This window comes from Dipodomys merriami, unplaced genomic scaffold, assembly GCF_024711535.1.
Source record: "Dipodomys merriami isolate MVZ:Mamm:240054 unplaced genomic scaffold, mDipMer1.0.p SCAF_671, whole genome shotgun sequence".
In the NCBI taxonomy this organism is placed as follows: domain Eukaryota; kingdom Metazoa; phylum Chordata; class Mammalia; order Rodentia; family Heteromyidae; genus Dipodomys; species Dipodomys merriami.
This window is the reverse complement of record NW_027206259.1, coordinates 102008-113586: the sequence shown is the minus strand read 5'-3', so window position 1 is coordinate 113586 and position 11579 is coordinate 102008. Positions and strand designations below refer to the sequence as shown.

General features: G+C 39.8%; 2 non-coding genes across 2 annotated transcripts; both read left to right on the top strand.

Moving 5' to 3' along the window:
- The first annotated feature begins 604 nt into the window (after positions 1 to 604).
- Positions 605 to 710, top strand: LOC138815819 (U6 spliceosomal RNA). Its single transcript, XR_011368493.1, has one exon. It is a non-coding gene; the product is annotated as a U6 spliceosomal RNA (small nuclear RNA).
- Positions 711 to 9788: 9078 nt separating this feature from the next.
- Positions 9789 to 9892, top strand: LOC138815821 (U6 spliceosomal RNA). The gene has a single exon (XR_011368495.1). It is a non-coding gene; the product is annotated as a U6 spliceosomal RNA (small nuclear RNA).
- Positions 9893 to 11579: the final 1687 nt, after the last annotated feature.

Below are 11579 nucleotides of genomic sequence, written 5' to 3'. Positions count from 1 at the left end.
TGAGTAGTCTTTAAAGTTACCCACTAAGATGACTATTTATGGCTCATCTCGTCATTTGTATATGGCTTATATCTTCACTTGTTGCTCGCTAACATATAAAGTAAGGAAGCTCTAAATTGTAGTTAACAAATTCTTAACTCTTTACTCTGCTTCTTTAAACAAAGACTTTGCAACTTCTCATTAGTAAAGTTTCTATAAATTCTGAAATATAAATACTTAGTAATATATGTCTGCTACCATAAATCTTAACTACTTCATGGAAAATTTTTATGACCTGCCAAACAGTCCCTATTTTGGCATATTTAAGCAAATTCCCAAAATTAAACCCATTTAAAGCATTAGAACTTTAACAACCTTAACCCTTGCTGCAATGTTCATTATGACAGGTGCCTTGTAGAGAATAATTGAACTCCTCCTTCTACACATCTCTTGAACCACAAATATTTGGAATTACTTTGTTTTTGACATATCAATTTTGAGTTTCTTCTTAAATATGTGCTTATGTAAGAAATAAATATTTCATGACCATTCTTTTGCATTTACTTTTTGTTGAAGTGTCTAATTTAAGAAAATCAATTACACTTTATATATAAAAAAAAGTTCTGTGCTCAATTTGGCAGCACATACCCTAAACCTGGAATGATACAGAGATGATGAGCATAGCTCCTTCGAAGGATGACACACAAATTCCTGAAGCGTTCAATATTTTTACAATGACAGACGCTGGAGGGAATGTGGCCAGAAGTAAACACTACTGAATTCTTGGTGAGAGTGTAAACTTGTCAACCCCTTTGAAAAGCAGAACGGAGGTTCTTCAAAAGATTCCACATAGAGATCCTCTATGACGCAGCAATCCTTCTTTTGGGCATTCACCCAAATGATCAGAAACAAGACCATACTAAAACTACAAGCACAACTATGTTTATTGCAGCATTATTTACCATAGGTAAGATATGGAACCAACCCGATGCCCCTCAGTACATGAATGGATCAAGAAAATGTGTGTGTGTGTGTGTGTGTGTGTGTGTGTGTGTGTGTGTGTGTGTGTGTGTGTGTGTGTAACTGTGACCCCTCTGTACAGTACTTTTACAACTAAAAACATATAAAAATGTTCTGAGATGGAAGAGTTTATTCCCACAATTTTATCCATATAATATTGTTAACAAAGCAGATTTTTAAATACTACGTAGAATGTGATATGTATTACAGAAACCATTACATGTAATGAGCAACCAGAAATAATGTTATCAATTGAATATGCACTGCTTCCAAGGAAGCCAGATGGATAATTTCTCATGCTCTAAATCAAACTGGTGATCTTATGTCTTGATAGTGTAAAAATATCAGGGACAGAATAATGAAGGAATTACAACTGAGGTGAAATCCATATGAAAATATACAAACCTGATAAAACATATAAGTATCTGAGCAGTATATTGTGTTTTAAATCATTTACGCTACATTGTAAAGATAATGAAGACCTATTAGAATGAATTAACTTTTTGATATCCTATCGTAGCTCCTTAGAAGGATGAACTCTTTCCTCATTCTTGTAGAGGCTTCATCAGATGAGAGGAACTGTATTTTTTTGTTTGCTTCCTTCCATTTATTCTTCACTCTGAAATATGAGCTACATGATACTGAAATACACCAAGGAAAATTAAACACACAGGCTTTGGAAATATCAATCAATGTAAAATAAATAAAATACGTATAACCTTGTAAAAGGTCTAAATAAATTAATTTATATAATCTCAAGTGTAAACAGAAAATGATTTAAGCAATGTCACGTAATTGAAAAATGATAATTTTTAGGAGATACTTAATTTTTTCTTTTCTACTACATTGAATTAATTATTGATTTTGTATAGAGAGATTAAAGATGAGATTAACAAGAAACTTGCTTAAAACTGGGCACAAATTCTGAATAGACATGTATTCCAAAATCCATGAAAATCGCCAGTGGGTTTACAAAGTTGTGTTTAATGCTACTTCTATGCTGGCTTAAGCTTTGGGAACAGAAGTCATTAGAGAAATGCAATTCAAAATTACTATGATACTCCTTCATAACTATTACAACTCTTATTTTAAAAAAAATCAAAGGAACCAGTTGTGGTGGGACTCAATTTGTCCTAGAAACCCTCTAAGGAGAGAGCAAGATGAGGCATTGGCTTAAGTGAGCTGCTCAATGTCTGCCATCCCCAAAAGAAAAACATTGGAGTGAAGCTCAAGGCCATAATGTCTTTGGGCTTGGGTCCTTCCCTTGACGATAGCATCTGCAAGTTGATCTGCCTGAGATTATACCTGAGGTGTGCCCCCAGGGGAGTGTGAACCCACTCTAATGGGTCCCCCCTTTGAATTAAAACTGCAGAAATCAATGTAACACCTCCAAACCACCAAAGGGAAATGGGCTCAAAAATAGAATTCCTCTTCAGGAAAACTTCATCCAGGGCTTTTTGGAACTGCAAAAATATTGCCCAATGGCTGTCTGTAATTGTAATAACTTCTTGGTGCATCCTGCCTTTTAGTAGGGCAAATAAGGCACACACTATCTTTAGGGACAGGCACCCATGGCAACAGCCAATTGATTTCCCCTAAAAGGCTCTGAAGTTGGATTAAGGTCAGAGAGGTTGGAATATCCAGCAAAGGCTTAAGGAGACTGTCCTGAGTCAAGGTAAGGTGGAACCAGAGCACCTTAAAAGGAGGTAACTTTTGAATCATATTGAGTGCTATGGTGAAGCCCCCCTTTCTTAATATGGTGTGAACCTGGGCCAGAAGGCCCTCCAGTTGTCCTAGGTCTTGGTGCCCCACGATTATATCATCCGGGTAGGCAAACACAAGGGAGGTATCTGAACCCAACACAGGCCCTAGAAGTGTGGACAAGTATTGTTGGCAAAAGGCCAGGTTATTTGCCATTCCCTCTGGCAGCACCATCCATTCAAACCTCCAATCAGGCAGGGAAAACTTAAGAGAAGGGATGGAGAAAGCAAACTTTTTGCAGTCATCCGGATGCAGGAGGATTAAAAAAAACAATCTTTAATATCAATCACACCGAGGTATATTCTGAAGGTATAGCAGGAGTCCAGGGCATACCTCTTAGGGATGCCTACTAGCTCCATCCTTTCATTTACCTTTCATAGATCTTGGAGCACACACCTAGCCCCAGAGGCCTTTTGAATAACAAATATGGGTGTGTTCCAAGGACTCATAGAAGGGCATATGTACCCAAGGTTTATCTCCACCAGAAGGTGGAGGGCTACAAGTTTAGGTTTTATCAATGGCCACCACTCCACCCAGGTAGGGCTTCCTATCTAAATCAAACTTGGATCCACAATTCTTTTTCCAATGGTATCCCTTAGTGCCCCTGGGTCAGGGTGTAGGGGGAGGTTAGGACCCCTCGGGCCAGTTGGCAGAGGATTGTTGTGAATAGTCCCTCTTAAAGTGCCTCTCCTGCCCACATTTAAAACAAGTCCCTCTCCCCGATGGTCTTGGGGTTCCTTGGCCCTGGGCTGCCAGTGCCTGAGTAATAGCCACAGTCATTGCAGATGTCTGAGCATGTAAAGCTAAAGCTTATGATTGGGACTGGTGCTGTTGCATTCCCACATTCTGTGAGGCCACCAGCCATCTTCTCAGAAAACACTCTCTCAATCCCATGCAGGCCATGTGGTGGTCTGCATTCATCTCTTCCCAGACCAGCAGCTTTACAAACTGATCTTGGAGGTTCCCTGCTGGCAGCTTGTGGTTAATACTCTGTTCAACTCCATCTACAAACTCAACTAGAGGCTCACCAGGTTTTTGTGTAACTCCTGCTATGAGGGACTCAGTGGGCCCATCATCCAGTTTGAACCATGTGGCAAGTCCTGCCTGCATCACCTGATCACGGTATGGGCCAGGTATTGCGGCATGTTGGATGCCAGTGGAGTACCATTCCCCATCCCTTTTAACATGGTATAAGTAATAGGTATCACAGATTGAGCCTGCCAGTTATTCTCCACTCGCACTCTGCATTCCTCCTTAAAGAAAGCTCACCATTTAATAAACTGAGAACAAGTGAAAGTGAAGAAGGCTTTGGCCACATCCAGCCAGTCCTTGGGGACACATGGGTGATAAGCAATGTCCTGTAATAAAGTCTGGGCCCAAGGAGAGTTTGGACCATCCTCCGGCACTGCCTTGTGGAGCTCTTTAAGATCTTTAGCTTCCCATGGATACCATTCCATGGGCCAGATTTACCAGATACACTTGGGGAAGCAAATCCTGTGGCCCAGGGTCCGGGGTCCTGGGTGGCCCTTCCTTTCCAGGGTAGGCCTCCAATTAGGTTACTTCCCCACCCCTCAACCCCTCCATGGAAGGTTGGTAGGGGTCCGAGTCTTGCAGGTCCTTCTCACAGGTTGCGTAGGACGCTGTACCTCTCCCTCAATCGGGGAAATAGGGTGGGGACCTAGGACCATCCGGGGAACCTGAGTCAGAGGGGGTAACTTTCACCCTCATTTTGATTTCCACTGTGCATGTTTCAGTGCATTCTTGGATGAATTTTACCCATTCCTTTTCCTTCTCACTTCTCAAGTCCTCCTTTATGCCTGCTAGGCCTAATGCTGCCTCTTCCTCTTACTTCTGTGAAATAGCATTACCCATACTAAGGGTTTCACTTACCCTGTGAGACTGCTTAGCCTCTGCCGGTATCTTTTCCTTTCAAGCCCCACATTGGGTGACAGATGTTGGGTCTTTGTCCATCCCACAAAAGACGGATGGGGTCCAAGGAAAGGTAAGTGCGGCTGCTCCCCTGTTCCGTGGCCTCACTTAGCCAGGGAGACAAACAGACACAGCAGTGAGTCAAGTGAAGCAGGAAATTCATTTATTAACTCATAGCAAGCTCTTTTTTAAAGCAAAAAAGACCAGGTGTGCATGGGAGGGGAGGAAGAGGAACCTTATCATGCACCTAAGCTTCCACGGGATGGTTAGTCATGGAATGCAAAGCAAATTGGGCTCTTCCCACACAACTCCCCCTCAGCACCATCTTTACTGCCCATGTGCTCCACAATCAAAGACCTCGGAGTCAAAGCTGACACTCTAAAAAATTCAAAGGATGAAATAAGTGAAACCCTAGGTCTCCTTGGCACAGGCCAAAATTTTCTTAAAAGAGACACAGAAACACAACAAATTAAAGAAAGGTTGGACAAATGGGATTGCATAGAATTGCAGAGGTTTTGCATGGCAAAGGACATAGCTAGCAAGATCACCAGAAAGCCCACAGATTGGGAGAAGATCTTCACTAAACATACAATGGACAAGGGTCTCATATCTACAATATACCTGGAACTAAGAAAATTAAATGCCCCAACAATAAATCGTCAAAGAAACAACTGCCCAATAAATAAGTGGGCTATAGACTAACAGAGGAACTTTGCTGAAGAAGAAAGAAGGATGGCCAATAGACACATGAAGAAATGCTCAACTTCCCTAACCATAAGAGAAATGCCAAACAACATTGTGATACCACCTCACTCCAATTAGAATGGCTATAATGAAGAACTCTAATAACAACAGATGCTAGAGGGGATGTGGTCAGAAGGGAACCCTACTGCATTGTTGGTGGGAGTGTAAACTTGTTCAGCCACTTTGGATAGTAGTATGGAGGGTCCTCAAAAGACTCCACATAGTGCTCCCCTATGACCCACCAATCCCACTTTTGGGCATTTACCCAAATGATCACAAACAAGAGCACACTAATGGTACCAGCAAAGCTATGTTTATTGCAGCATTGTTTACCATAGCTCTAAGATTTGGAACCAACCCAGATGTCCCACCATAGATGAATGGACCAAGAAAATGTGGTATATATACACAATGGAATTCTATGCCTTCATCAGAAAGAATGGCATTGCCCATTTGTTAAGAAATGGAAAGACTTGGAAAAATTATATTAAGTGAAGTAAGCTGTGCCCAAACAAACATAGGTACCATGGTTTCCTTTATTTGCATAAACTAGTATGCCTGACACAAGCAGAAAAGGTCAGATAAGTTGATGGTAGGCGAAGTAAACTCCAAGATAAGGAATCAAATGGTTTTTCTTTCTTGCAATTGTTTCTAGCATACTTATGAGATGATTTCTTTGTTGCTTTGTATGTCCTTCCCCCACGGTAAAACCCCTGCTTTCATTGTATTTGAGGTTGATATAATTTGTGGAGGGCTAAGGCAAAAACAAACTGTTTAAATAGGGATACAGCTGGACCCATTGCAACAATAAGATGCACAAGATGTTACATCAAAAAATCAACTTTACAATTTTGGCTGGGAGGTGGATTAGGAAGGAGGGTGATTTGAAGGGATTCGAAGGGGAAACAAAGGAACAGGCAACAATGCTTGATAAGAAATATACTCATGAATGTTGAATGAAGACTGTGGAAATGAAGCTGGAGGTTGTCAATTTTTCATATAGATAGCAGTTTAGTGTTCTAGTGAACAGTCTTAGCCTAGAGAATCACACCAAGTGTGCTATCACTGTACAGAGAGTTTGGCCAGAGAGTAAAAATTGAGTCAATGAGACAGACCTGAGCACTTGCTTGCAGCTGTGCCAAGGCGGTGGTGGTGGCGGCCATAGCCACACTACATAAACACAGAGAGTCCGGGACAAAGGCACCAGAACCAGAGAGCTAGTGGATTCTACTCAACACCAGCAAGAACTGACAAGGAGCAAATATCTTCATCCTGCAGATCACAGACTAAAGATGACCACGGAACCAACACTCCAGCGTGAGTAGAACCCTGACATCCTCACTCCTTCTCAGGAAGCAAAGGAGGGAAGTCCACCTCTCCCCACCCCCAGCAGCAGAGATCTCCATTTTTGATACTGACAGAGGCCTGGCTGAGGAGCTACCAACAACTCAGGCCTTGGAAGAAAACTGGAGTCATTTAGCAGGTCACAGGAACCTGACCTGACATTCCAGGCGTAGCTCCACACAAGGGAAAGTCACCAAGCCCAAGCAGAGGATCCTCGGCCCCTACAGGTGTGGCTTTCTTCTGGGTAAACAGAGCCAGAGGCTGCCCCTCCCTACAGCAGCCTAGAAAAACAATTGAAATTCAGTATACATAAACCCTGAGAATGGCTGTAGGCTGGGCTTTGTGAGTATATCAGAAGCTATCCCCTCAGGGAAAAGCTACTGTTTGGTGAAAGGCCTCAACTCTACCCAGAACCTAGCCTCATCACACCATCTCCAAACTAGAAGAAACAGCCATCTCCTTCTTTACCATCTCCTTCTTTTGTGATAATCAAAGCAGATCTCTCTCCCACTGAACTAGCGAGGAGGAGGATCACAAAATCCTGGGTAAAACAGAGCATTTTTCTGCCTGCTCAAACAAACTGACTTAAGTAACCAATCAAGACAGACCAGACAGTAACCACAAGCAGACCTGAGACTCCACAAAGAGATTCGTTAGGACACAAGGAAGATAAAAGATCTTCCCATGCACGCAGCCCCCCCCTCCCCAATCAAAGAACTCTTTTTTATACCTTTTTTAATTTTTAATTTTTAAAAGTTTTAAAATTATATTTTAAAAATTGTTTTCTATTAATCTTTTTTGTCCTCGCATAATTTTTATTTTAGGTATGTGTGTGTGTGTGTGTGTGTGTGTGTGTGTGTGTGTGTGTGTGTGTCTGTGTGTGTGTGTGTGTCTGTGTGTCTGTGTGTGTCTGTGTGTCTGTGTGTGTCGGTGTGTGTTTTAATCTCTACTGAGTTTTTGGTCATTTTTTTCTTTTTTCTTTTTCTCTTTTTTTTTCTTTTTCATTTTTTTCTTCCCTTTCTTCTTTTTGGGTGACTGAGTTGCTGTTTTGCTCATCCTCAGATACATACCTGTCATTGATTATTAGACTTTATCTCCCCTGTGTACATATTTAACCCAGAAATTTATTACTCAATTCAAAACCTCTTAGGCTTAAATTCTTTAAAAGTAGTATTATCTCCTTCTACCTTTATAATTTTAAGAACTTTTAATCATAATTTTTGTGTTTCACTTTTTGTATTTAAATTTTTGTTTTTCCATTTTCTCTTGTTTTTTTAAGTCTCTCAAATAATTCTGCCCAAGCTATTTCCCTCTCTGAAATTAGGACTTGGTCAAATACACTCTCTTTTTACCTACCACATCCCTCTAATCCTACTTTTCCCCACATTTCTCTCTAAACCTAATAACTTCTCGTTTGCAAAATTCTTCTTTTCTGTTCTTAACACATTAGTACATAGTTGTTTGATGTTGAATAGATTGTATCTATTGAAGTATGGAGGTTCCTCTAATGACTTCACATTGATCTCCCCCATGACCCAGCAATCCCAATTTTTGGCATTTACCCAAATGGTAACAAACAAGACTATACTAAAGCTACCAACATAACTGTTTATTGCAGCATTCTTTAAGAGAGCTATGATGTGGAACCAATCCAGATGCCCCTCCGCAGATGAATGGATTAAGAAAATGTGGTATATATACACAATGGAATTAATTCTATGCCTCCATCAGAAAGGATGACATTGACCCATTTGTTAAGAACTGGAAATACTTGGAAAAAAGTATATTAAGTGAAGAAAGCCAGGCCCAAAGAAACATAGGTCCCATGGTTTCCCTTATTTGCAATAACTAGTGTATGTCTGAAACAAGCAGAAAAGGTCAGATAAGTTGATTTTACGTGAAATGAACCCCAATATAGATATTCGTATTTTTTTCCTTCTTGCATTTGTTTCAAACATATTCAAAAGATGATTGCTTTTTTGTGTTCTATGTCCCTCCCCCACGGTATAACCCCGGCTTTCATTGTATTTGATATTGATATAGTTTGTGGATGGGAAGGGCAAAAGCAAATAGGGATACCGGTGGACCCATTGCAGCCATGAGATGTACAAGTCGTTATGCAGAAATTCGAACTTTACAACTTTGGGCAGGTCGGGGAGGGGCTGGGGGGTGGTGGAAGATATGAAGGGAAGGGGAAACCAAGGGGGAAGCAATAATGCTTGATAAAAATGTACTCATTACCTTTCCTCTGTAATTGTAACAATTCTGTATGGTATTTTCATGATAAAAAATTTTTAAAAAGGATGTAAAATATTTTGATTTTAAAACATTATATATATATGTATATGTATATATGTATGTATATATGTATATATATGAATATACATATATGTATATATATTCATTACCTTGCCCATGTAATAAAATCCCCTCTGTACGATATTTTCACAATAAATAAATTATCTGAAAAAAATGGTATCAGCATATAATTTTATTTTTCATTACAAACATAGAATGTAGTAAAAATTTTCTTAGCAATTACCCTGCACTAGGTTGTGGGCAGATTCTAATGGAAATAATATACTGTGTTTATGTAGAGAATTAGAGCATCCAAAATTTTAATATGCTTGTGGTCCTAAAACCAATACCTTGCTGATATTGTGTGACAAATACAACTTCCTATAAGTACAGAAGTTTTCCTTGTATCTTTTCAATTTATATTTTTATTGTAAAGTCCCTGTGCAGAGGGGTTACAGTTACGTAAGTAAGGTAATTAGTCCATTTCTTATTGAGCATTGTTACCCCCTCCTTTGTCTTTCCCCTACCATTCCGCCCCTTCATACCTCCCCAACATGTCGCTTCACCCCTCCCATAGAGTGTCTTGTATATTTCATTGTTACAATGTGGCAACCTGTGTCCTTTCCTTGTATCTTCAATGAAGAAATGCTGGCTTGATTTATGCTGATTCTACTGTTGTAGACACACCTAAAATCACTCGCCAAGTTCAGGAGTACAAAATGAAATGCATAGCAGAAACATTGGAACATTTCAGAGAAGATTAGCGTGGCTCATGTACAAGGATGACAGACAAATTTCTGAAGCATTCCATACTTTTACAACAGATGCTGGAGGGGATGTGGCCACCAGGAAACCATACTGCATTCTTGGTGGGAGTACAAAACTTGTTCAACCACTTTGGAAAGTAGTATGGAGGTTCCTCAAAAAACTCCACATAGAGCTCCCCTATGACCCAGCAATCCCACTTTGGGACATTTACCCAAATGATCACAAACAAGACCATACTAAAGCTACCAGCACAACTATGTTTATTGCTGCATTCTTTAAGATAGCTAATATATGGAACCAACCCCAATACCTTAGCAGATGAATGGATCAAGAAAATGTGGTATATATACACAATGGAATTCTATGCCTCCATCAGAAAGAATAACGTTGCCCCATTTGTTAGTAACTGGAAAGTCTTGGAAAAACTTATATTAAGTGAAGTAAGCCACGTCCAAATTAACATTGGTCCCATGGTTTCCCTAATTTTCAATAACTAATATTTGTCTGGGTTAAGAAGAAAAGGTCAAAAGCTATCTGCATATGACGAGATAGGATGATGTTAAGGGACATGAACCCCAAGATAGGGACACAAGTGGTTTTTTCTTTCTTGCTATTGTTTCTAACATACGTATAATGTGCGATGTGATTTTTTTGTTTCTTTATATGTTCCTGTCTCCTGCTATAACTCCTGTTTTCACTGTATTTGAAGTTGGTGCGCCTACATCTTCTATATACGCTCCTCTAATTTGTGGAGGGGAAAGAAAGAAAACAAAATGCTTAAATAGGGGTACAGGTTGACACATTGTAACCATGAGATACACAAGACACTATGTTGAAAAATGAACTTTACAATTTAGGTGGGGTAAGGGAGGAGGGTTGTGTACTTATGGAGCTGGGAGGGAAAGGATGGTAGGGGAAAAATAAAGGAGGAGGTAACATTTTTTTTTACCTTGCTCATTACCTTGCTCACGCAAATGTGACTCCTCTGTACATTATTTAGCTAATAACTAATATTATGAGGCAGACTGAAATGAGACTCCAGAGAAAGAGTCAGAAAGACTGATCAGAGAGACTAAAATTGGTCACACAAAGATTGGAAAATAGAATTCCTTGTAGAACATACAAATCATTGAAACCCTGCACATGTAAGGACAAGAGAGCAAAGTCCAGAAATGCACATTTTCTTAGAGGTCAGCTATTGAATTATCAATGGAAATATTTGTATTCTTAAATATTTGACCACATGTGAGAGAAGGCTGAAGAGAAATAAAATGCCATCACTCTGTTTGGACGTCCAATATCACACTAGGAAGTAATCAATCACTGATTTGTAATAAAAAGAGAAAACAATTATTCCAAATGGGGGTTTCATTTCTTTTCCTGTAACAGTTCTTGATTTAGATGCTAGCAATTACCATACAATTGATCCAGTACCACAGCTGAAATGATATTGACCGCAGTATTCCCACATGAAGGAAAAGAGAAAATTAACAGATATCTGAAAAAATGACTTGAGGATGAAATGTTCTAATAGTGATATCTGAGGTTTTGACACAGGTGAAGAAGTGGATTTTCTTTTCTAAAAAATCTCCATTTTTAGCCTGGTGACAGTGGCTTACATCTGTAATCCTAGCTACTCAGGAAGCTGAGATCTGAGGACTGCTATTCAAAGCCAGCCTGGGCAGGAAAGTCTGTGAGACTCTTATGTCCAGTTAACCACCAGAAAACCAGAAGTG